General features: G+C 37.1%; 1 pseudogene; it reads left to right on the forward strand.

Moving 5' to 3' along the window:
* The first annotated feature begins 3839 nt into the window (after window positions 1-3839).
* LOC130867734 (elongation factor 1-alpha 1-like) overlaps window positions 3840-23332 on the forward strand; it is a 151202-nt pseudogene continuing 131709 nt past the window's right edge.

A 23332-nucleotide genomic window follows, 5' to 3' on the forward strand; every position in this document is an offset into this window, starting at 1 on the left:
ATATATAAGTACTCTGTCAACCTTCATCTGAGAAACTTCTTTTTACAATAGATGGTGATTATAATAAAGATTCACAATTGTTCAACATGGATAAAATAAGAGACTGGAGGACTTCTCAATTCTAAAATGGACATCTATATCATAACCCCTCCTCCCAAGGCTTATGGATCATTGGGAAAGACAGGAAGAAAAGACTATAACAGCAAGAGAGAATGTATTAAGACAATGAAACTGTTCTCTAGATACAGTAAGGCAGTTGCATATATAGATTCACAGAAGTTGAAACAGTGTTTATAAGACCTGTTTACGCTCAAGCAAGGCAGAATTCCAGCATAAAGAAGAGAGTTGAATATGAAGTTTCACTCTTCTCTGAGAAGTTCTTTACATTGATAGCTATTGGGAGAGGGAGAATCAGTGTTCTTAATGGGTGGGGACCTTAGTAAACAGACAGTACTCTGGTGGAAGACCAATAAACCAAGAGTTGGCACCAAATGTATTTTCAGGGGCATTTTAAATTTTATCAATATTCCCTTCAAAGTAATTATTTTAGATTCTATAGTTTCTTGTACTACTACTGGACTATAGCTCTCATCAAGCTGTAGTAACAAATTTAAATAACATCTCTAATGACATAGCTTAAGTAAGCAAATTTCTAAACTTTCTCTCTCTCTTTCCCTGCCCCCACACACATCTCTCAAACTTAAATTCTTCAGAATTCAATCCCAGTATTTTTATTAAAATTTTTATTATTTTACATACTAATCACAGTTTTGCCTTCCTTCTAACCTCCTGTTTCCTCCCCTACCTCCTTTCTAACCCTCCACCCACTCCTCAGAAAGGATAAGGCCTCCTATGGAGAGTCAACTAAGCCTTGTGTATCAAGTTAAGTCAGGATCAAGCTTCCACCCTCTGCAGCAAAGCTGAGCAAGGCATCCCACACACCATAAGGAATGGGTTCCAAAAAACCAGCTCATGCACCAGGGATAGATCCTGGTCCCAGTGACAGGGGCTCCTCAAACAGACCAACTGTTGTCCACATGCAGAAGGCCTAGTTAGGTCCCTTGCATACTCTCTACTATCAGTCTAGTGTATATGAGCTCCCAGGAGCTCGGATCAACTGTCTCTGTGGATTTCCCATTCATGATAATCTCTTCTTCCACTTTTCAACTTGACCCCGGAAGCTAGGCCCAGGGCTTGATTGTGGATTTTTGCATTTGTTTCCATCAGTTACTAAATGAAGGTTTTATTATGACAATTCAGGTAATCACCAATCTGTTTACAGGAGAATCCTGGTATTTTTTGTTCTTCAGTAAATATTGCCTCACATTGTCCTCAGAGCATTTACTACTGTATAGATGTGGAAATGCCCTAAACCCAGCAGGCAAATTCTCTGCTGACTTCCAATACAATGCCTCCTTGATTTCAGTCTTTTCCAAGCTCCCTCAAACTGTACTTGTCAGTTATTAAGTTTATTTCCTTTCCCCTAAGTCTTGATCTCATGCATTCCCTCCAGGTTTACAAATTTACTGTCATCTCAGACACTAGAAAAAAAACATAGACAGACACCCAAAGATGTTAAGTATACTCTGTGTTAGTCCCATAAACCTATTTATTTTCATTTGTCTTAGAATCCTGTTGTAGTTCAAGTCCTCATTATGGCCCATTTAAAATACAATGACAATTTCCCAACAGGATTTTCTGTTTCCAGTATGTCAGTGTACATCACAAAAATGCTTAAATGATGCTTAGAAAGGCATTCAAATACAGGACTCCATTCTGTAAGAAACTTCAAGGGGTTCTCCAAGTCCTTCAGGTTAAGGTCTCTTTTCTTTCCCTATGTTCAAGTTCATCTTTTGTTAGGTCTAACATCCTCCTATTCTTTAGTTGTACCTCATCAATGAAAGAATGTGCTGTTTTGCATCTCAACTTTTAAACTTTCCAAACAATGGTTTGTTTGGTGCCCAGGAAAATGACAAGGATGTAAAACATAAGTAAGACATACAGCAGATACTTTCATTTACTGTCAACAAGCATCTAAGCTATTAGCATTTTCAAAGCAGTTTCTCAGTATCTTACTCTATGTCTTATAGTAAAATACAAGTGATTTCCATTTTATGAAGCCGAGTATATTAAAACCTGTTCTTCAAGCTTCAAGAAGATCTAACTATAGAAATAAGAATGATAAGAGCAATAAATTGAAGTTTAACTAAAATTTTATGAGAAGTATTCTTAAATATGTGATACTCGAAGTATGTTGAAAGTATCATATACTCTAAAAGTAGAAACAAGCACTTTAAACAACTGAACTTGGAAACCTTTTCATTACAATGAGGTGCTCAGCATCTCTTTCAAGAACCACAAAATGTAAGTTATTAAAAAGAAGGCTAAAAGCTTGCAGCATAGATGAGAAAGAAATGATCCTAAGAAGAAAAACTGTTACTGAGAATGACCTCAGAGTAACCCTGGCCCTCCTTGAGTCCTCATTAAAGATTCCTGTTTTTATGTTTTGTGTGTATGTGTGCTTTGTTTTGGTTTTTTTTCTGTTTTTTCTTTCTTTTTTTATATAAAAGACATATTAAAGGTCAGTTTGTTATAGGAACAAATTAAATATAGATGATCTTCATATTCAGTTGTGATGAGGTCTTGAATCACTTTCTCAAACATAATAAGTTCACTGCTTTGGAAAAAAGAAGTAATATTGCTAGCATCCTGCTGAAGTTTTGCTGATGAATCAGGTAGAAATCCATGCTGGGAGACAATGAGTGATAGACAGATGATGCACTAATATAACCAGAATGTTCAGAGAGAGATAGATGCTGAGGCATCTGCTGACCCCCTGGCTGGCACATCCAAATCCACATGATGTCAGCTAAATGAGGACAAGAAGTGCTGACTCTGCCTTCTTTCTTAGACTAACCCTACACATCCTCATCCCCACCATGGGATGACCTACTTCCATTCCATAAGACATGAGTTTCAACAAAGCTTTTAGATGCTGGGCTGACACACAGTTATTTTTAAACAAGGTTTATCAGAAGTACAGACTCCAAATTTTATACAGATCATATAAAATTAAGTCCTACAATTAGTGTTGATTTTTTATGTATTTTCATGGCTTCATTAAGTATTCATAATACACAAATGCTCTTTGGTTTTGAAAGTGTAGATTTGAAGTTGCATTTGTTAATAAACAAATCACTGAAAATGAAAACTGTAAGGTAATAGCCTGGATACCAAATTCTGGTAGCAAACTGCTTAAATAGGAGTCCATTTTCAGCTCTGCTCATAAAAAAAAAAACATACATAAATTGTGTAGCACAGAATTATCAATAATCTGACAAGACGGAATAAAAGATTTGAACACAAATCCTTTCTACTTTCAAAGGAAAATGCACCATCATACATAGACATTGATGTAAACCAGTATAAGTGCTCAGAAAGTTGCTAACATGTCTGGGATATGGATAGAAGATGTAAATATATTTCCTGTTGGTGTTCTTCACCCTGTTTGTCTAGATCAGATTACTTCATTGCTAACATAATTTAGGAGTTATCATGTGATAATCTCTGAATAATATGAATAAACTATTCTGTATTTTAATTGGAGTTGGAAACACAGATATTACTTAAAACAATTGTTAGCATTGGCAATTGTCTGTATTGGCAATACAAAAGTCCAGCTCTCACTAAGCTTGGGTATTGTTATGATTTTTGCCTGCTGGTCCTGAGCAGCTCAGAGTGAGTCAGGTGCCTGGTCCCAAGCAGTGGGTCCCTGACCGGGAGAGCCGCCAGCCCTGGGCAGGGCCCAGCCATGCAGCGTTGGGCTGGTCCCAGCGACAATGAGTCCCCGGAAGGTGCAGTTTCCCAGCAGCGAGCGACAGGGCAGGTGAGTGGGTGGGAGGTGCATGGACAGACACACCATACAGAATAGAATTGGATATTTATTACTTAGAGGAGAGAGGGTGGAGAAGGAGAAGAGGACAAGGGGGAGAGACAGAGAAAGGGGAGTGGAGAAGTAGGGAGAGAGTCAGAAGCGAAGCTGACTCTCTGAGAGGAAGATGGAAAAGAGAGCGAGCTCAGCCCAGAAGATCAACCTGCCCCAGTGGATGGGGGAGGGAGTAGGCATGGCTTGTACAAACAATCATAACAGCTATAGAGTTTGCTTTTTTTTTTGGTTTTTTGAGACAGGGTTTCTCTGTGGTTTTGGAGCCTGTCTTGGAACTAGCTCTTGTAGACCAGGCTGGTCTCGAACTCACAGAGATCTGCCTGCCTCTGCCTCCCAAGTGCTGGGATTAAAGGTGTGCACCACCACCGCCTGGCGAGTTTGCTTTGTTTTTTACTTTTTACTATTTATTATATGAAAATTCTGTATTTGTATACAATGTATTTTGATCATATCCACATTCTACTGTCTTCCAGCTCTTCAAAAAAAAACCCATATCATGCCTCCCTCTTAACTTCATGATTCTCTTATTTTAACCTATTGAGTCCATTTAATGCTGCTCTTATGAGCATGGAAGTAGGTCATACACTAGAATCTATCAGGGGACACATCACTGAAGAAATCATACTCTCCTTCTCCCAGAAGCCAGAAAATAACAATAGCTTCTCAAACAGGGATGGGCTTGTTTTGGATTTTGAATTTCAAATCTGGTGTTATGTCTTCACTGCACAAGGAAAAAAATTATATAATACACACCCACACACATATAAATTCCATAGTGTATGTGTGTGTATCTCTCTCTCTCTCTCTCTCTATATATATATATATATATATATATATATATATATATATATATATGAAAACGTTACAAAAGAGATTAGAGATACATTCAGGAGCAGGGGAGCTGGATAGAGGAACCGAGGCATGTATATGAGCAAGAAATATGGTATACATATGTGAAATTATTTTAAAATGTGTTCAAAGAGGAAAGAATCCAAATTAGGTCAAAAAAGCATTTTTTTCTGGATACTATATGTATTATTGCCATTTTTAAACATATATGGTTTCCTTACATTCTCAATATGGAAGGGAGAAGTTTCTGATGACCTCTAATCCCATCCCCTTTGTAGATAAGGTGACCATCATCTCTTGGGTTGGCATATGGGCAGAATCTGTAACTAGATTATGTTACATGGAATGCATGAAAGAATTTTCCAGATACAATCAAAGTCTGTAAAAAATAAACTTAGCTAAAAAAGGGACTGTCCAAAGTGCATATGACCGAAGCAGATAGGAGCTTTATGAAGAAATACAAAGTGGAAAGATGTTCGGTGGATAAAATGGTTGCTATGCAGGCATGAGGACTAGAGTTTAGACCCCTAGTGCCCATACAAAAAGTCAGGTGTGGTGGTGTGGACCTGTAGTCCCAGCATTGGGAAACCAAAAGAGTATCCTGAGGGCTTGCTAACCATCAAATCTAGATAATCCATCACTTTCAGTTTGAGTGAGAGACCATGTCTCAAAAAGTAAGGAGGGAATCAATAAAAGACATACCTAACATTGGTCCTTGACATCAATACATACATGTGTACCCACACACACACATACACACACACACACAAACATATGTGAGAGAGAGAGAGAGAGAAGAAGAAGAAGAAGAAGAAGAAGAAGAAGAAGAAGAAGAAGAAGAAGAAGAAGAAGAAGAAGAAGAAGAAGAAGAAGAAGAAGAAGAGGAAGAAATTTTCAAGAATGAGGTACAGATGTAGACAGAAGTCACAGAGATCTGAAGCAACAAAAAAACCACAAAAAAAAGCCTAGAGAGAAGCACAGTATATCATGAACAGTACTGTTCCCAAAGACAGTTATAGAAGCCAAGGCCTCATTCCTATCACCTCATTAACAGAATTCTGCCAACAACTTGAGTGAGTGGGGCAAAAAAAAAAAGTCAAGCCTCAGATATACTGCAACCTAAATCTATACCCTGACTTCAATCCAGAAAAAAACATAAATTTTGATGTATTGTTAATAAGAATGCAAATAAATCATTACATAGCAATAATATACAATACAACCAGCAAATTGACAATTGTGTCTAGGCTAATAATATATTATTGAATTCTCTAATGGAGAAAAACTATCTCTTGGTTAAAGTAGGTGTCTTCCTGGTTTCTTTACTACTAATTTCAGAGTTAGTCAAAGGAATTAATGCAATGTACCTAAAGAACTGGTACTATAATGTGTTCATTTGATTACTCTTTTCATGCTTATCCATGTAAATAGAACCAATATAGACAGATGGCAACCATGAGGCATAAAATGGCTTGCTTTGGAATGCACAAAAGAATATTATATTTATTTCCAGTTAGCAGGCTCAGAAGCAGGCTTACAACTTACTTGTCCAATTTAGTTCGTCATATAACCATTGATAAGAATCTGAGTACTGGATGTGAGAACATTCTAAATTATCAATATGCGGGAACTTATAAATTCCATACCTGTAGAATAGTAGAAGAGTTAGAGGTATATTCTTTCTCTATTTCTAATTCATGTGTCATCTCAGGCAATGCCTGAATCTCCCTACAAAATTGAAAAACTATGAGAATTATCAGAAAAAACACCCCAAAGGAAATAGCACAGGTGGAGTGGTTTGAATATAAACTGGCCCCCATAAGCTCATAGGTAGTGGCACTATTAGAAGGTGTGGCCTTGTTGGAGTAAGTGTGCCCTTATTGAAGAAAGTATGTTACTGTAAGGGCAGGCTTTGAGGTCTCCTACCCTCAAACTATGCCATGTGGCACAGTTCATTTCCTGCTGCTTGTAGATCAAGATATAAACTCTCAGCTCCTTCTCCAGCACCATGATTGCCTGCATACCACCATGCCTTGCCATGATTATAATGGAATAAACCTGTGAAACTATCAGCCAGCCCCAACTAAATGTTTTAAGAGTTTCCATGGTTATGGTGTCCCTTCACAGCAATAGAAATCCTAAATAAAACAACAGGTGTTCTAAGATGTTCATACATATACACTACTTAATGTGGAGTGTTCCAAATCTGACCAAAACAAATGATGGCTTTGTTCTATTTATTGTAAATATTCTTTCCTTTTAATGGTTTCTATGTGAAGTGTATCAACTTCTACATCAGGTAATTCTTCAGGCCAGAGAAGAGAGAAAAAAAAAGGAAGACCTAAAAGCACGTGGGCACCCATGCTTTGTTGATTTCCAAGGGAAACCTTACTCCATCTGAATAAAGATGGAGGAAAAGTAGATGAAGGATAGAAAAGACGTGGGGGAGAAAACAGAAAGAAAAGAGGGAAAAGAAACTAGGTTGGTATATAAAATAAAATAAAGGACAAAAAAAGCATGTGGACCAAGGAATAAAAAAAATTAAGAAAACTTGGAATAAAGAAAACATAGACTGTGAAAGTGGTACCTAGAAATGCACAGGGCCACCAAATTCCCTAAATATGTCATTTTCAAAGAGGAAATTTCAAAACCTAAATACTCTTGGCTTTCACGTACTTAATGTAATTCCTGAAAAAATCTATAAATTCCCTACAAGGGGAACTTAGACTGTCCCTAGAATGTTGGCTATTAACACTATACAAATAACTACAGACAACTAGTTATCTAATACTGAATTAATAGCCCTGTAAACATACATATAAGTAACATTATGTAGACTAAGCAGATTATATTTAGGAGTATATATGTACATACATACATGCCTGTGACAAATCTTAATGAAAAAAGAGATAGCTATGAAGTAGAGCAAAGAAAGGTATGTAAGAAGATTTGGAGGGAAGGAAGAGAAGAGAGAAATATTGGGATTATATTACAATCTCGAAATTAACCACCAAATTTTAAAAAACCTTTGTATTTCATGTATAGTAATAGATGAAGAATTTTATTCTCTGGTGGGTGTTCTCACCTTACTAAGATGCCAGAAAACAGGGTGATGAGGAAATAATTTTATGAGTTCTCTAGAACTGGTTCCTACCAAATAAATTTTCATAGTCACATGGAGGAATGGTTGACCTATTGGGATGTCTGCAATACCATTCAAAAAAAAAAAAAAAAAGAAAAAACTCAGCTGCCTATCTCTGTTTAACACAAGTAAATACATCTTTAAGAGTTTGAAAACATTTCCAAAATGAACAAATGTCCTTACAATAATCATAATGCCCCATAATTATATCTAGCTGTCCGTGTGCTTCTCAGGGCATGTGAATTAAAAGCAAACTACCTGGTTTCTTCATGGGCATCAATTTCAAATGATCTGCTAACTAAAACGGAAAAACTTCTCTTCAATCTGGCTAGCAAATGTCTCGCTAGGAAAGCTATGGAAGATATGATTCATATAACCTACAACATCAGGCTCTTCTTGAAGTAAAGAATAAGTCAGGGGGTGCTGAAATACACATAGTAACAATATTATGAAGAACTAAGACAAAATTTTGAACCTTACAGTGCCAATCAAAAACAAAATTCAATAGAGGAAAAGCTGTTATTTCCCTCTTACTTTAACCTCTCTCTCCATAGCAGATAAGTGTAAGAGCTATATTGAGAAAGTCTTTTGTTCAAGATGGTGCTAAATCTCCAATTATGTCTTAGGAAAAAACTCAGTACTTACCCATCACAGAAAGTGACACATATTTGAGATCAAGAGTCAGCTACCTGCATGGTTCATAGAGCAAAAGAAAGATTTTAAAAATCTATCCTGTGTTCTGCAATAATACAAGTTTGTTAAGAAAAATGATAGAGAAGATTAATACAGAGCATAACTGCATGCTCAAAGCTCAGATTAATGGCCCTCACAGTTCCTTTCAGGTTCTCTCATGAGAGTCCAAAAAAAGTTCTTTTGAATTCTATAAAATATCTTGCTGCATTTGGGGATCCTAAGGCAAAAATATATAATAATTTTACAAGCTATTTTTAGTTTTACACAAAATAGTTTTATCTGCATGGAAATACATACATATGTGTGTATTTGCACACATATTTTCCATAAAATTCTTTTCATACTTCCCATGTGTAGTGTGTGTGTATGTGTCTACATGTACATGTTTTCTCATTGCAGTAACTTTAATCATACACTAACTTATGAAACAAATCACAATCTGTCAGGTGTGGCACTGAGTAGCTTACAGTTATTAGTTTTGGTTGCATGCTTGCAGCCTGAGGAACAAAGGTGTTATAGTCTATGCACATTTAAAAAGCAATTTCATAGGCTGAAAATGCCAGCAGTTTCCCATAAATGTTGCAATAATTATTTTAAGTCACTAATATATTAGGGAAAAGGGAGTGACCTATCTATGCTATGCTCAAATCCACTGAGAAAACATCACAGCCTAGAGTTGCACCGCTGTTTCTTTTTGTTTTTCTTTTATACTCAAGATGCTTGTCATGGTTTAATTGTTATTATAGTTTTCAAGAAGCCATCTTTAAACAGAAATAAAAGAGATTCAATTTATTGAAGAATACTGAGTAATATGGAAGATTGAAAGAGGAAGAAGATAAACAAATATTCTTTTATGGACCAAAAATCTCTAACCTGAATCATAACTATCACCATGGGAAAATCAGAAAAGATTAGTGCACATTCAAATCAGTTACCATTTCATTGGCAGCCTTTATACTGCTTCCTCCAGCAACCCTGTCTTCACAAGGGAAAATAATGAGAAAATGTGATCTATGCAAATGTGAAGAAAAAGTCCAGAGCAATGATCTCCTCGAGTCTTTTATTCATAAAAGCATCAGAACTTCTGAATAATAGAGCCTATATTCATCTCAAAGCAATCACACACTTTGATGTACAGTATTTTGTTGTTTATGAAGAATTTTCACTATTGTGTAAATAGTGACAGTAGATAAAAGTGTTTGGATAGCTCTTGTACACTATATTTTAGAATTTTCTTTACAAGCATGACATGTACTATCCATACACATAGGCAATGGTTTTAACCCCTGAGTTTTCAGTGTTGAAGAGTCTCAGAAAGAAATAACAGCCCTCAGCCTAGGCTTATCTGGTCAAAGTACATTACATGATACAAATTATGTTCTCTCTAATAGTTTAAAAATCAAGTTTGTGCTGTTTTCAAAATAATTCTTTTAATCTTGTTGTATATTTGAATTTTCCATAAAGAATGTCAGAAGTAAAAGGATCAGATATAATCATACTATTCAGTTCAACCTAATAGTATCATCTAACTACACCTTGAAATTAGTGAAACTAGATTCCAAGACCTTTTGTGCCTTTATCCATATGACCTATCTACTTCTACTCACTGATCAATATCCCAATTTTAAGACAAGGGATAGAACATGAAGCTGAATGGACAGAGCCTCTTTTTGTCTCTGGGAAGTCATCCCTAATTGACAGTATGAATTTCTCAAAATAGGTCAATCCAAAAGCCCTTATCATCACATCACCCACAGTTAGCCACATAGATTATCCAGTATGTTATCTAGGGCTGGAGCTTTACTCTCAGATTCCAGGAGTTTCCCCAACAAAACTTTTAAGTGTGTGTTATCTGCATGGTTCTCCATGTATGCTTCCTGTTTCTCTCAGCTCCTGTACTTTGTATTGCTCCTCCAACAACCTTCAGAATTTTTCCAACTTAAATATAACTGTTGGTAATCCCACCTAAATCTTACTTGTGTCTTTTTTTTTTTTTTTTTTTTTTTGGTGTTTCGAGACAGGGTTTCTCTGTGGTTTTGGAGCCTGTCCTGGAACTAGCTCTTCTAGACCAGGCTGGTCTCGAACTCACAGAGATCCGCCTGCCTCTGCCTCCCAAGTGCTGGGATTAAAGGCGGGTGCCACCACCGCCCGGCTTCTTACTTGTGTCTTATTTACTTGTTTATTGCCATGGCAAAATGCCATGATAACGCAATTTATATAATAAAAAGTTTAATTTGGAACTAAAGGTTTCAGAGGGTTAGAATCCATGAGTATCACAGCAGCAATCATAGCAGCACAGCAGACAGGTAGGCAGACATTGCACTAGAGAAGCAATTGAGAGCTTACATCTCATCCATAATCACAAAGTGTATAGCAAAAGTCAAAGAGAAAAAGACAGACAGACAGACAGACAGACAGACAGACAGACAGACAGAGTGTGTTAACTGGAAATAACATGGGTTTTTGAAACCTTAAAACCTACTCCCAAAATACAACTTTTCTCATAAAACCACACCTCCTAATCCTTCCATAATGTCTTCCACGAACTAGGAACCAAGCATTAAAGATACAAGCCCAAGGGGATCATTCTCATACAAACCACCATATTCCCCTCTCTAGTCTCCATAGGCCTGAGGCTGTATTATAATGAAAAATGCATTTTTTACAATTTCTAATGTCTTCATAGTTTCTTGGTCTCATACATGTTTAAAAGTTCAAAGTCACTTCTAATACTCAAGCCTATCTCATCATTGTAATCCACTGTAAAATCAAAAGCAAATTACATACCTTCAGTGTATAATGGCAAAGAATATCCAATACCATTAAAAAGTAATAGAGGCACAGTAAGGAAATAATGAACCAAAGCAAGACCAAAATCTAGCAAGGAAATCTCAAAATACTGTAACTCTGTATCTGATACCAAAGGCTTCGATACATCTGCCCTTCCAGTTTTGCTAGTTAGCAATCTGATGTCACAACACACTTCTCTTTTCTTGGGCTAGTTCCACTTCTATAAGCTCCTTTCTACAGGTATCCCACACCTCTGGTATCTCTAACATAACCCAGGATTTACCTCCACAGCTTCACAAAATGGCCCTTGTGGCTTCCATGCATGCAGTGACTCTCATGACACGTGGATGGCCTCAGAGCTTTCTTTAACTGCATGGGAAGAATGTCTTCACTGTATAACCTTCTTAACTCTACAGCCAGACCACATGACTGAAGCTGCCAAGTTCTCTCCTTGCTTAGGATGGACTCTTTCCCCTTGAATTACTTTTGCAAAAGATTTCATTTATTGTTACTGTTTAGGAACAGGTAATTCATAGGCCTTACCTTTCTAGAAATTGTAGAATTAGCTTGGTAAGGTCTTGTCCTGGAGGCACCATTCCTTATATCATCTTAATCAGTTCATCCACAATCAGTCATGGCTTTCAACCCAAAGCATGCATGGATCCAGTATTAAATTTTATGGTGTCCCTTTTCTCCTCAAACTGTATTTGCATTTCATTTTTCCCGATTTGTTCTTTTCCATTGTAAACTGGTATAAGGATGATCACTAATAACCACAAGACAGAGCCAGTATTAGACTCTTTTGAAATCTCTCTTGCCATGAAATTAACTCCAAAATCTACAATTTAGCCTCGGGCAGATTTTTTTAGGACAAGGTAAAGAGAAGCCACATTCTTTGCTATAGTTAATATGCTTTACCTCTGAAAACTTCCAAGCCAGGCTTCCATAGTCCACATTGCTTTCAGCACTACTATCTTCTAAGCTCTTATTAAAATAGCCCATTAAGCCCTCAAATAGGATTCAACCACTTTATTAGTCCAAAGTCCCAAAGTCTTCCACATTCCTCAAAATAATAAAATAACTAAAAACCCAGATTTATGAAATCTACCACAACAATAGCCTACTGGTATCAAATTCTGTCTTATTACTTTTCTATTGTTAAAACCAAACAACATGACCAAGGCAACTTATTGAAAATGGTTTAATATGGGGCTAGAGTCAGTCCATGACTCTCATGATAAGGAACATTAGGCAGGCATAATGCTGGAGCAGTAGCTGAGAGTTTACAACTAACCCACAAAACAAAAAGGAGAGAGAGAGAGAGAGAGAGAGAGAGAACTGGACTGTTAGTTATTTAGTTAACATTTATTGAGGCATTACTATGAATCAAAAATCTGTTAGGTTTCAAACCCAGGACAAGACTCACTCAGTGCCTGAGGCTCCTCCCAGCAATTCTCATCCCACCCCTTTCCTAAGCCCTTCCCACACAAAGATGTTACTTCTACTCCCCTCCCCCATGCCCTACCACCTCCCTGAACCTGCTCCCTATATAATTCAGTCATTTTTGATACTCTGGGCTCTCAGAACAGGTCACCTCGCTAGGTCAGTTGCTCCTTGCTGCTCTCCCTCTCCCTCTCTCCTCTTATGGTCCAGTTTAGGCTGCCAGCCATGTTGAGCCTAAACTCTTCACTCTGCCCAGTTTCTCTCATACATCTGCAATAAACAAATACTCTCCATGCTTTAGAAGAAGTCATGTTCCTACCCCCTTTAACTTTTTTTTTCATCAGGGGAGAAATAAACATAATTTCTCTTCACAACACTACAATTACTCTCATCAAATGCTTTCTTTTGGACATAACAATTGTGGGGAACAGGCGGGACAGAAACCTCAGTCAACAAATGGTGCCTGACATGTGGATGACTGCATCCACATAAAGCCTGACAGAACTTGGAAAGTAATTCTAGACAAAAAACAATAGAGTTAAGCACAGTTTATTGATAGCAGCATTTTCTCAGATGGGCTCTGCTTGCTAGAAGCAAGTGATCTCATTAAGAGAGGCTTCCTGACTCAACTTTAGCTGCAAAACCTTGGAGCTCCTTAAAGAGGTCCTACCACGAAACACTTAAATGGTATTGATAAGAAGCTGACTGCATGCTTTCTGTTGGTGGCAGGAACCTTGAAACACCATAGAGTTGAGGCAGTAAACATGGCTCTGGCCAATACCTCATCCATGATGCTGGAATCTCAGAAAGCTAAGGAATGGGCTGGGTCCAGCCATCAAAGCCATGGCTTTAATCCTAGCCATATTGCTTAGCAAATTAAAGACTCATGTGGTCAGAAAAAGAAAGATTCAAAGTTGAAGAAAACCTTTAAATGTTTTACAGTGTGTTAAAAATATATGCAGGCTTGGAAGAGAAAAGATAAAGGTTAAAGTTCTTAAAATAAAAAAGAAAGAGAGTAGTTGGGTGTGGTGGTACACACCTTTAATCCCAACACTTGGGAGACAGGGGCAGGCAGACCTCTGTGAATTCAAGGTGTGGTGGCACACACCTTTTATCCCAGAACTTGGGAGGCAGAGGCAGGTGGATCTCTGTGAGTTCAAAGACAGCCTGGTGTACAGAGGGAGTTCCAGGTCAGCCAAAGATATATGAAGAACCTGCCTCACAAAGTAAAAGTAAAAATAAAAGAAATAGAGGTTAAAATAAAGCCACATAAAGAAGAAAAACACAGAGAATCTTGATACTGTATGTTATTATGCTCTCTTTGAATTTTTTGAATGCTAAGGAAGAAGCAACAGCTGCTAAAATATATTTGCTTATAAATGCTGCTTAATTAATCCAATATAGGTATTTTGAAAATGCTTTGACTTCAAAATTGAAGTCAAAAGATATGTTACTTTGGAGAAGAGATTTTGCTTTTGTTTCCACAGAAAATGAGAGGGTCTGGATTCATTCTGCATTAAGAAAAATCAGGTTTGATCAAGGAAGACCACCTGAGAAATCTCTGGTAGGAACAACCAGACAGGAAGTAGAGATGAATCAATGAGAACAGGAGAATTCTGGGAAGAGGGAAGCTCCCTCTGGAGTCCTGTCCAGACACAGAAGAAGCAAGATGTGACCTACCCTGCTGAAAAAGGTACTGAGCCATGTGACTAACACAGACAAAAATAATGGGCTAATAAGTTAAAGAGTTGCTAAGAAGCCTGAGCTAATGGGGCAATCAGTTTATAGTTAATGCAGACCTCTGTGTGATTTCTTTGGAACATAACAATTGCAAGGACCAGGTGGGACAGAAACCTCAGTCAACAAATATGTTCATATCACTACTACTTTTCAAACTATATTTTTTGAGATTAGTTAGCTATATGAGAAGTCAGTCATTCAGTATCTCCTAGATTAAAAATGGCCCTTATTAAACTAAGAATAAGCATTTAAATGAAAGGATATATATGTTTCCTTTCATAATTTGTTCTTCCTGCTTGCAGATATCCTATTAATAAAATTACTTAAATTGAAATTATGCATATTTTTCTCAATAATCTGATGAGGAATCAAGAAAAATTCTATTTTAATAATAGCATATTTTAATAATCTTCCTTTGAGGAATATTTTTACTTACACCCTTAAACTTCACATAAAGCAGTTGAAAATACTTGGAAAGAGAAATTGAAGAATATTTTGCTATAGCTTTTTAAATGATATTTTTAAATCAAGTAAAAATAGTTTTAAAACATTGATTTTTAAAAATAACAGGAAAACTTGTAATGTTGAGAGACTAACTAGCACTCAGACAGATCCCTGCAGGCAACAGACAGGGAAAAGAGGCTCATATAGATTACTGTACTTTTCACTTACACACATACAATGACTGACTCCCTGCTTCTCCCTCTCTACCACACCACAGAAACTGTGCAATGGGACTTCCAAATCTCCCAAGGTTGGAGGACAATCAGTTTAGCTTTCTGTTTGCATTATCCAGTCCTCTGAAATAGCCCAGGCCAACCAATTCCAAATGAAAAGGGTTCTCTTCCCAAACATTAAAACCCTGAAAGTAGATTTGAACTTCCTAGTCTGGGTATTCAGTATAAACAATGGCATAGAAAAACTAAGAATAGATGGCTCCATGGGTAGAAAGAGAGTTTTGTTTGTGATTAAACAGCAAAGTCATATCTTGGGGAGAAGAAGGATAATGGAAGGAAATATTGGGCAAGAAAGTAGATTTATATGGTGGGAATCTGAGCTGATACAGGCTATCCTGATTGATCATAAACTAGGTACCCTCATCTAAATGGTGACCTTTGAGGGAAGGTTAAGCAAGGTTTCTGGAGAATTAAACATGGTTTCTCAAAAACAAGAACTGTCAGGTCCAAAGGAAAGTCCAATTTCCCAAACTCTAAAAAGCAGTCCATATATCCAGAAATGAACTCAACCTGGACTAAAGGAGGATTTATGCCTGTTTGATAAAAGCCAGTATTTCTCAGGAACTTGTAAAACTAGTTCCCTTCTGCCAAAAGAACTCATTTTCTTACCTCTGCCTGAAAGGACATGTGGCTTGGCTACTCACGACAACTATGAACATATCAAAGTGCACAATTGCCTCCAGGCTCCCTTAGCATTTCAGAGTCTACTCTAGCATTCTAGGCCTTCTCCTCTCCTCCTCTACCTTAAGCTCCTTTCTGCTCACAGGTTTCCCTTCTTGCAGCTACTCATCCTTCTTATAACTTAGCTATTCTCACTAGGTTCTGCTCTTGCTATACCAATTATATGTTCATCTATCTATCTATCATCTATCTATCTATCTATCTATCTATCTATCTATCTATCTATCATCTATCTATCTATCTATTATCTCTTACTCCCACTTGCTCTCTCTTATTCTCTCTCTCTCTCTCTCTCTCTGTCTCTCTCTGTCTCTCTCTCCCTCTAGTCTCTAGCCCTTGCTATTGCCCTCTCTCTAGGAGAGAGTCTGGGCCATATCCAGTCTGCTGGCAATGTTCAGTCTACTTCTTTCTCTCTCTGCTCTGGACTTTCCAAATTTCTCTGCTATCTCTCTCTCTCTCTCTCTCTCTCTCTCTCTCTCTCTCTTTCTCATCTACCTACAATTAAAAACCTTAAATGACTACCTCCATTTCTGTTGAAGATTACACCTATGTTTCTCAAGGATTAGGCTAAACCCCATCTCTAAATGTAACTACAGATAGCTCTGTACTATCTGTTCCAGGAACTGCAATCATGACATTGTTTCAAAAAGTTGTTTATAACAGCCTTACAATCCTACCATTATTTCAATGGGTTGTTACGGCTACCTTGTTATGATTACTTATTGCTATGCCAACCTTACAACCATGTCTCTGTTTTAGGATGATGTTAGGATTAACATATGATTTTCCCCACCAATTCCTCTATTTGGAATCATCCTATCCCTGAGCTACAAAAGTCTTGTCTTCCTCACATCCAGTACTGCCTTGGGGGAAGGCAGCCTATATACCTAAACTTTTAAAAAGCTTGCCTTAATTAATTGATTAATCAATTACTGTAAGAGGCCATCCTTTTGGTAATAAAGTGTAGGGGTAGCCCCAGTCATTCACCTTGCTTGTAGGGTGGGGTCACCTGAGGATATTTTTTACTAATAAATATTGCTGGTGTGCTCTCCCCCGCCCCTTCTGCTTTCCTGTTCTCCACTGGAACCACGGGTTCTGTGAGTCTTTCCCTAATTAAAGTTGAATATATTACGCAGTTACAATAAAGAAAACACAGGAATTCCAGATTGTAGAGGGCCCATAGGTTGAATTACCTTGTTGACAGCTCTTAGATCTGTCACCATTCTCCATTTACCAGATTTCTTTTTTTTTTTTTTTTGTTTTACAACAAATACAGGAGCGTTCTAAGGGCTGGCTGATTCTTCAATATGGTGAGCATCTAGTTGCTCTTGTACTAGCTATTCTAAAGCCTGCAGTTTATTATCTGTTAATGACCACTGTTTAACCTATATTGATTTCTCAGTTAACCATTTTAAAGGTAGGGCTGTTAGTACCTCTGAAGGTTTGCTAATTTCTTTGTGTTCTTTTACAGCCTGAATGGACGGTAACCTTTGTGTATAGTACCTTATGATATGCTTTCCAGAAATATGAGTTCCTAGGACTGCAGGAATGTTAATCTGGGTATTCCATTGCTGCAACAGGTCATGACCCCATAAATTTACTGCAATATTAGCCTCGTATGGCCTCAGCTTCCCTCTTTGACCTTTTGGCCCAATCCAGTCAGCCCATCTCATGCATTGTTTAACTTGAGATATGGTTCCAATTCCTAGTAATTTAACATCTGTCTCTTGAAGAGGCCAATTTGGATGTGAATATTCTGGAGTAATGATACTCACATCTGCACCTGTGCCTATCAAACAAACCATTACAATGCCATTTATATGCACTCTTAGCTTTGGTCTTTGATCATGTATAGAAGTCTGCCAGAATATACATTTTCTAATTCCTATTAAAATTTTTGATTCATCCTCCATGCTTATTGCATCATCTAAAACAGTATTGTTTTTTACAGAAGGCTCTAGATATTTTAATTTTCCTGGAGAGACATGTCCTCCACAGTGACTGGGAAGGACTGAGCCACTTTTTCCTTGGGGGCCTCCAAGAAACCTCCCAAGGAATTTCCCAATGTTATCAGGTTGCCTTGTCTGTTTTTTTGTTGATCTGCATTCATTGATCCAGTGTTGGCCTTTGCCACACCTTCTACATATACCTAAAGGCTGAGTTCTCCTATTCTTGCCATTCCCAGAAAAAAAAAAAAACATTATTCCTAGGAATTCCTTGTTTACCATCAGATGCTCAGATGTCCTATTATATCATAATTAATACATTTGGCATTTTGATGTCTCATCATATCTTTGGAAATTGCTTCTCCTACCTAAGATTCAGTATTATAGTCAAATGTCTCAATGTTCATTGTATGAAGGATCCATTCATCCATTGGTGATGATCTAACCTTTAAAGGCCCAAATAACTTTTTGCATTCTATGTTGGCATTTTCAAAAACCAGAGATTCAATAAGTATTTGTCTAGTGTCTGGGTATGTTACTCCTATTTGTACAACTTTAATTAGTCTGTGCAAAAATTTACTAAAGGGTTCTCTCTGGCCCTGTTTAACCCTGGTATGTGATTTAATTCATTTTCTTAGTTCTTGAATCCTGTCCCAAGCATTTAAGGCTGATTTGTGGCATAGGGACAGGATTTATTCATTGTGAAGAGCTTAAGCCATAAATGCCTTCACCAAGAATTTGATCTTGGGAAGTCTCAAGTCCTTTTGATTTTCCCTGTTGTTCTAAATTTTAACCTCTTCTCTGAAATAGCATTTAAACATCAGTTGAAGCCCATCACCCAGGAGTGCTGACACTAACTAAAGCCAGTCGTATGGCATTGCTTTAATGCTAGAAGTCATGTCTTTATTATCTCCCTAACAAATGCAGAATTCAAGCCATAAGTTACTACAACTTGATTAATTTTTTTTTTAGATCACTCATTCCAATAGGTATCCATCTACCTTCTTTGGATACTTCTGGGCCTTTAGAACTTGATGCTTTGTCAGAGTAGATTACAGGGTAGGAAGTTAAAATCCTGAACAAGTCATCTCTGACAGCTTCTGGCAATGTTGAAGCCTATTCTTGTACCTTCTTTCCCTGTTCATCAGATCCAATAATTTCCTCAATCATTTCAAATCTTTTTACTATTGTCTTTTGTAAAGCCTGAATCCCTTGCCCTGCATATATATTTCTAGTGATTTCATTGAGGCACCTAGCCTCTGGTCCTCATTCTGCATATGAGATTCCAAGGTCTGAAGTTTTTCCTTTAAAGATAACACTTTATGCTTAGGCATTATTTGGATAGTGTGCAGATTGCCATCCTGGAAAGATACTCTATCTGCTAACCTATCATAACTTTGTAACAAATTTTAATTGTCATATTCAAAAGTATAAATTCTTTCAGATAATTTCTCAGTACCCTTAGATATGTATTTAATTTTTCTGTCAAATTAATGTTACCTTTTTCAATAGTATTAATTTTTTCACGCAACTTTTGATTTTGATGGTATTAATACTGTCAGTTAGCTGTTTATTATTAGTCTATAAAGACTGTATCATTTCTAAAAGTGTCTCGTTCTTGGCTCTGTTATCAAACTATTTTCTTAAAGATAAAATATGAAGAAAAAAACCTGTGTTCCAATATCTAATAAATGGATGTGTCACAATAACCATATCAGCCTTGCAGAATACAATCCCTAGTATTAGCAAAAAAAGGTGCTAAAAGGTTCAATGATAATGTTGTCTACAATTATATAACTTTCAAGTTTATTGATTTATTAATTAATAAAGTATTTACCTAGTATGAGGTCTAGTAAATTGTTTTAGATGTAATAATCTGTATTGTCCAGCAAGTGTCGTGGTTTCAGTGTCACAAATAGCAGTGCAACATGGTTCCAGGAACAGTCCTGAGCTGCTTTGGCTTTCTCACCTTGGTGCTAGTTAAATATGCTTTGTGTGACAAGTTAAAAGCAATTAAATCAATTCTGTACATGGAGCAAAAGTCCAGAACTCATGGCCTGGGAGCACAAACTGGAAGTTGTGCATGTTGCACGCTGCAGGAAACAATGGCAGGGAATGTAGCAGTGGGAAATTTCCAAGTCACCACACAAAGTTAGATCTGCTGTGGCAGGGGTTCTACAAAAAACTGCTTAGGTAAAAGCAAGTCAAGCAGGTGGAGGTGGCAAACTTTCTGGGCTGTGAACCAAGGCTTTTAAGCCGGTCCACCCAGTAGGTATGGAGTCCGGATCCATGTGGGTACCAGATGAAGAAGGATGCTAAAATAGAAATCCCATATTACCTCAGAATTGAGTAGTTAAAAGGTTATTTATTTAGGGGTAGACTCATAGATCATAATCCTCTACTCGAACGGGAACAGCAACCGAATCCAGCAGCCAGGAAAGACGCTGGATATGTGTTTTACATCGGCATATATAATATAAGAGGCCATGCCATAGTGGGTGGGTAATTTAAAGGCTACTGGCCTAGGTCCCTAATCTCAGATTTTTGGCCACCTGAGTAGTGTCAAGGATGCACTCTATCTGGGGCTGGAGAGATGGCTCAGAGTTTGGGAGCATTGCCTGCTCTTACAAAGGTCCTGAGTTCAATTCCCAGCAATCACATGGTGGCTCACAACCATCTGAGGTCTGGTGCCCTCTTCTGGCCTGCAGACATACACACAGGCAGAATATTGTGTACGTAATAAATAAATAAATAAATAAATATTTTTTAAAAAAAAGGATGCACTCTATCTCATACAGTGGACCATAAATCAAACAAATCTTGGTGTATTGTTCCTACATGTTTTGTGCCACTATTTCCTCTAGTGTATCTTGTAGGCAGGACACGGTTAATAGATGTGAAAGCACTAAATAGGCACAAACTTAGCTTCTCCATCTTCAATGAGTTCTGTAGGTATTACATTCTACAGTAGGTTCTTACCATTAGTTTTTGCAGAACAACTCATAGCATTAGCAATAACCTGGGACTGGGAGGGGTTTACACACATGTACACACACACACGCACATACACATGCATATGAAGCACCATCATACTGATTTTCATATGGCTGTATAAGTTTTCAGTCCTTTATATCCTCAACAGCATGAATTGTCATTGTTTTATTGTTGTTGTTGTTGTTGTTTGATCTTTGCTATTCTGAGAGGCGTAAGATAAAATCTCAAAGTGGTTTTGATTTGATTCCATTTCTCCAATGATTAATGATGTTGAACATTTTTTAGTACTTCTCAGCTATTTGTGCTTCCTTTTTTGAGATTGTTCTGTTTACATCTGCACCCTATTTTTAAATAGAGTTGCTCACTTGATTTCTAGTTTTTTGTGTTCTTTATATATTTCAGATACTAGCCCTCTATCAGCATATGTAGTTGCTAAAAATCTTTACCCATTCTGTAGTCTGTTACTTTATCTAAATGAGAAAAATAATGAGGTCCCATTTCCTTTTTCCTTGACAATTGTGTGCAAGTACAGAATTCTGTGATCATATCCTACCCTTGTCCTTCACTTCTTCTTTTTAATTTCTCTAATTAGTCTCTTCTAATTAGTCTCTTTCCTTTCCCTCTGTCATGTGTATGTGTGTGTGTGTGTGTGTGTGTGTGTGTGCAAGTCTTTTCCAGGTAGGCACATATGTGTTTATGATGTTTATGATTCAGCAGCCTTGTCAAACCCTTAGACGTCTTTTCCATCCTCCAGTTACTTCAATCTTTCCAACCCTAGTCCCATAATATTCCTTGAACCCTATATTGAGTGACATAGAAGTCTCATTTAGGACTGAGTGCTTGACAGTCACTTATTCTCAGGACATACACAAGATATGTGTCTTTGCATTATCCATTGCTTTCTGGGAAAAGATGCTTCTCTGACATAGGGTAATAACACAAATAAAAGAGTCGTTTTAGATACTTATCCATTTAACAAAACATCAGTATTACATTCTTTACATTCTTCCCTTCATTCTGTGACCTCTCTGGCCGTAGGATTTTGACCAGGTTTGAAGCAAAAAAGCATTTGTTCATATAGAATTGGCTTCAAATCCAATCAGGAAATAGGTTGGTTTATAAAATATAATAGTTGTGTCATGATTTTAGCAGAGGGCATATCTTGCCTGCCTTGGGGAATCTATAGCAAATAGGCAAATGACAGGAAGTTTACTGATGAGTTTTCAATCAGAAAAGAAACCTGCATTGCATTTCCATTTTTCCAAAAAATAAGACAGAATGTAAAAGTGACTGTATGACATCTGCCCTGTGTCATGAGGGATGATTCTGCAGATGTAGCTACTTCATTGCATGTCTTCTTCCTCCACCACCTCTCCATGTGTATCCCTCCTTAAACTGCACAAGTAGAGGAGGCCTGGCCTTCAGTCAAAGATATATGAGTAGCTTTAGTCTCTGATAGAACCTACAAAAAAAAAGCACTGAGAGAAAAAAGACAAAATAAAGATTTAAGCAACCAAAAACTATAGAAGTGATAAAAATTATCCTGTACATCAATGAAAAATAGAAATTAGAAAAAGAATAATGCATATTGGCATATTTTACTCACATGAAGATAAAAAACATCTTTTGAATGAAGAATTCTCAAAAATAAGTGCTAAGACACTCAATAGATCCTCCTCAGGAAAAAATAAATAAGTCTCAAATCTTATCATATATACCACTGTAAAAATATTAACCTTAAAATGGATAGAAAAAAGGTAAAAGCTAAAATTATATAACTTCAAGAAGAGACTATTAAAAAATTTCTAAATTTTTGAGTAGTCAGTGACTTCTGGAGTTAGTGAGACAACAATGAACCACAACAGAAAAGTTGATAAAGTTTAAAACTTCTGTCATTGAAAAGAAAAATCTATGACTAAAAAGGTTAAGTTAATGTCTAGACATGGGGAGGGGAAGGGACTTGGTCCTGCCTCAAGTGATGTGACAAACTGAAGAGGCTCATTTACAGTTTCAGAGATTCAGTCCATTATCATCATGGTGGGGAGCATGGCAGCATGTAGGCATATGGGGTGCTGGAACTGAGAGTCCTACATCTTGATTCAGAGGCAACAGGAAGTCAACTGACTTTTTGGGCAGTATTCTGGGCATAGGAAACCTCAACGTGCATGCCCACAGTGACACAATTTTTCAAACAAGACCATACCAACTCCAATAACCTCCTAATAGTGGCATTCCCTATGAGCTTATGGAGGTTAAATATATTTCAATTACCACAGCATATAAGGTATTTTAAATGACATCATGAGTATGTAAATAATACTTTGGCTAACTTGAAAAAAATGAATATTTTTTGCAAACATATATTATCTAT

Source organism: Chionomys nivalis, chromosome 2 (genome assembly GCF_950005125.1).
Source record: "Chionomys nivalis chromosome 2, mChiNiv1.1, whole genome shotgun sequence".
In the NCBI taxonomy this organism is placed as follows: Eukaryota; Metazoa; Chordata; class Mammalia; order Rodentia; family Cricetidae; genus Chionomys; species Chionomys nivalis.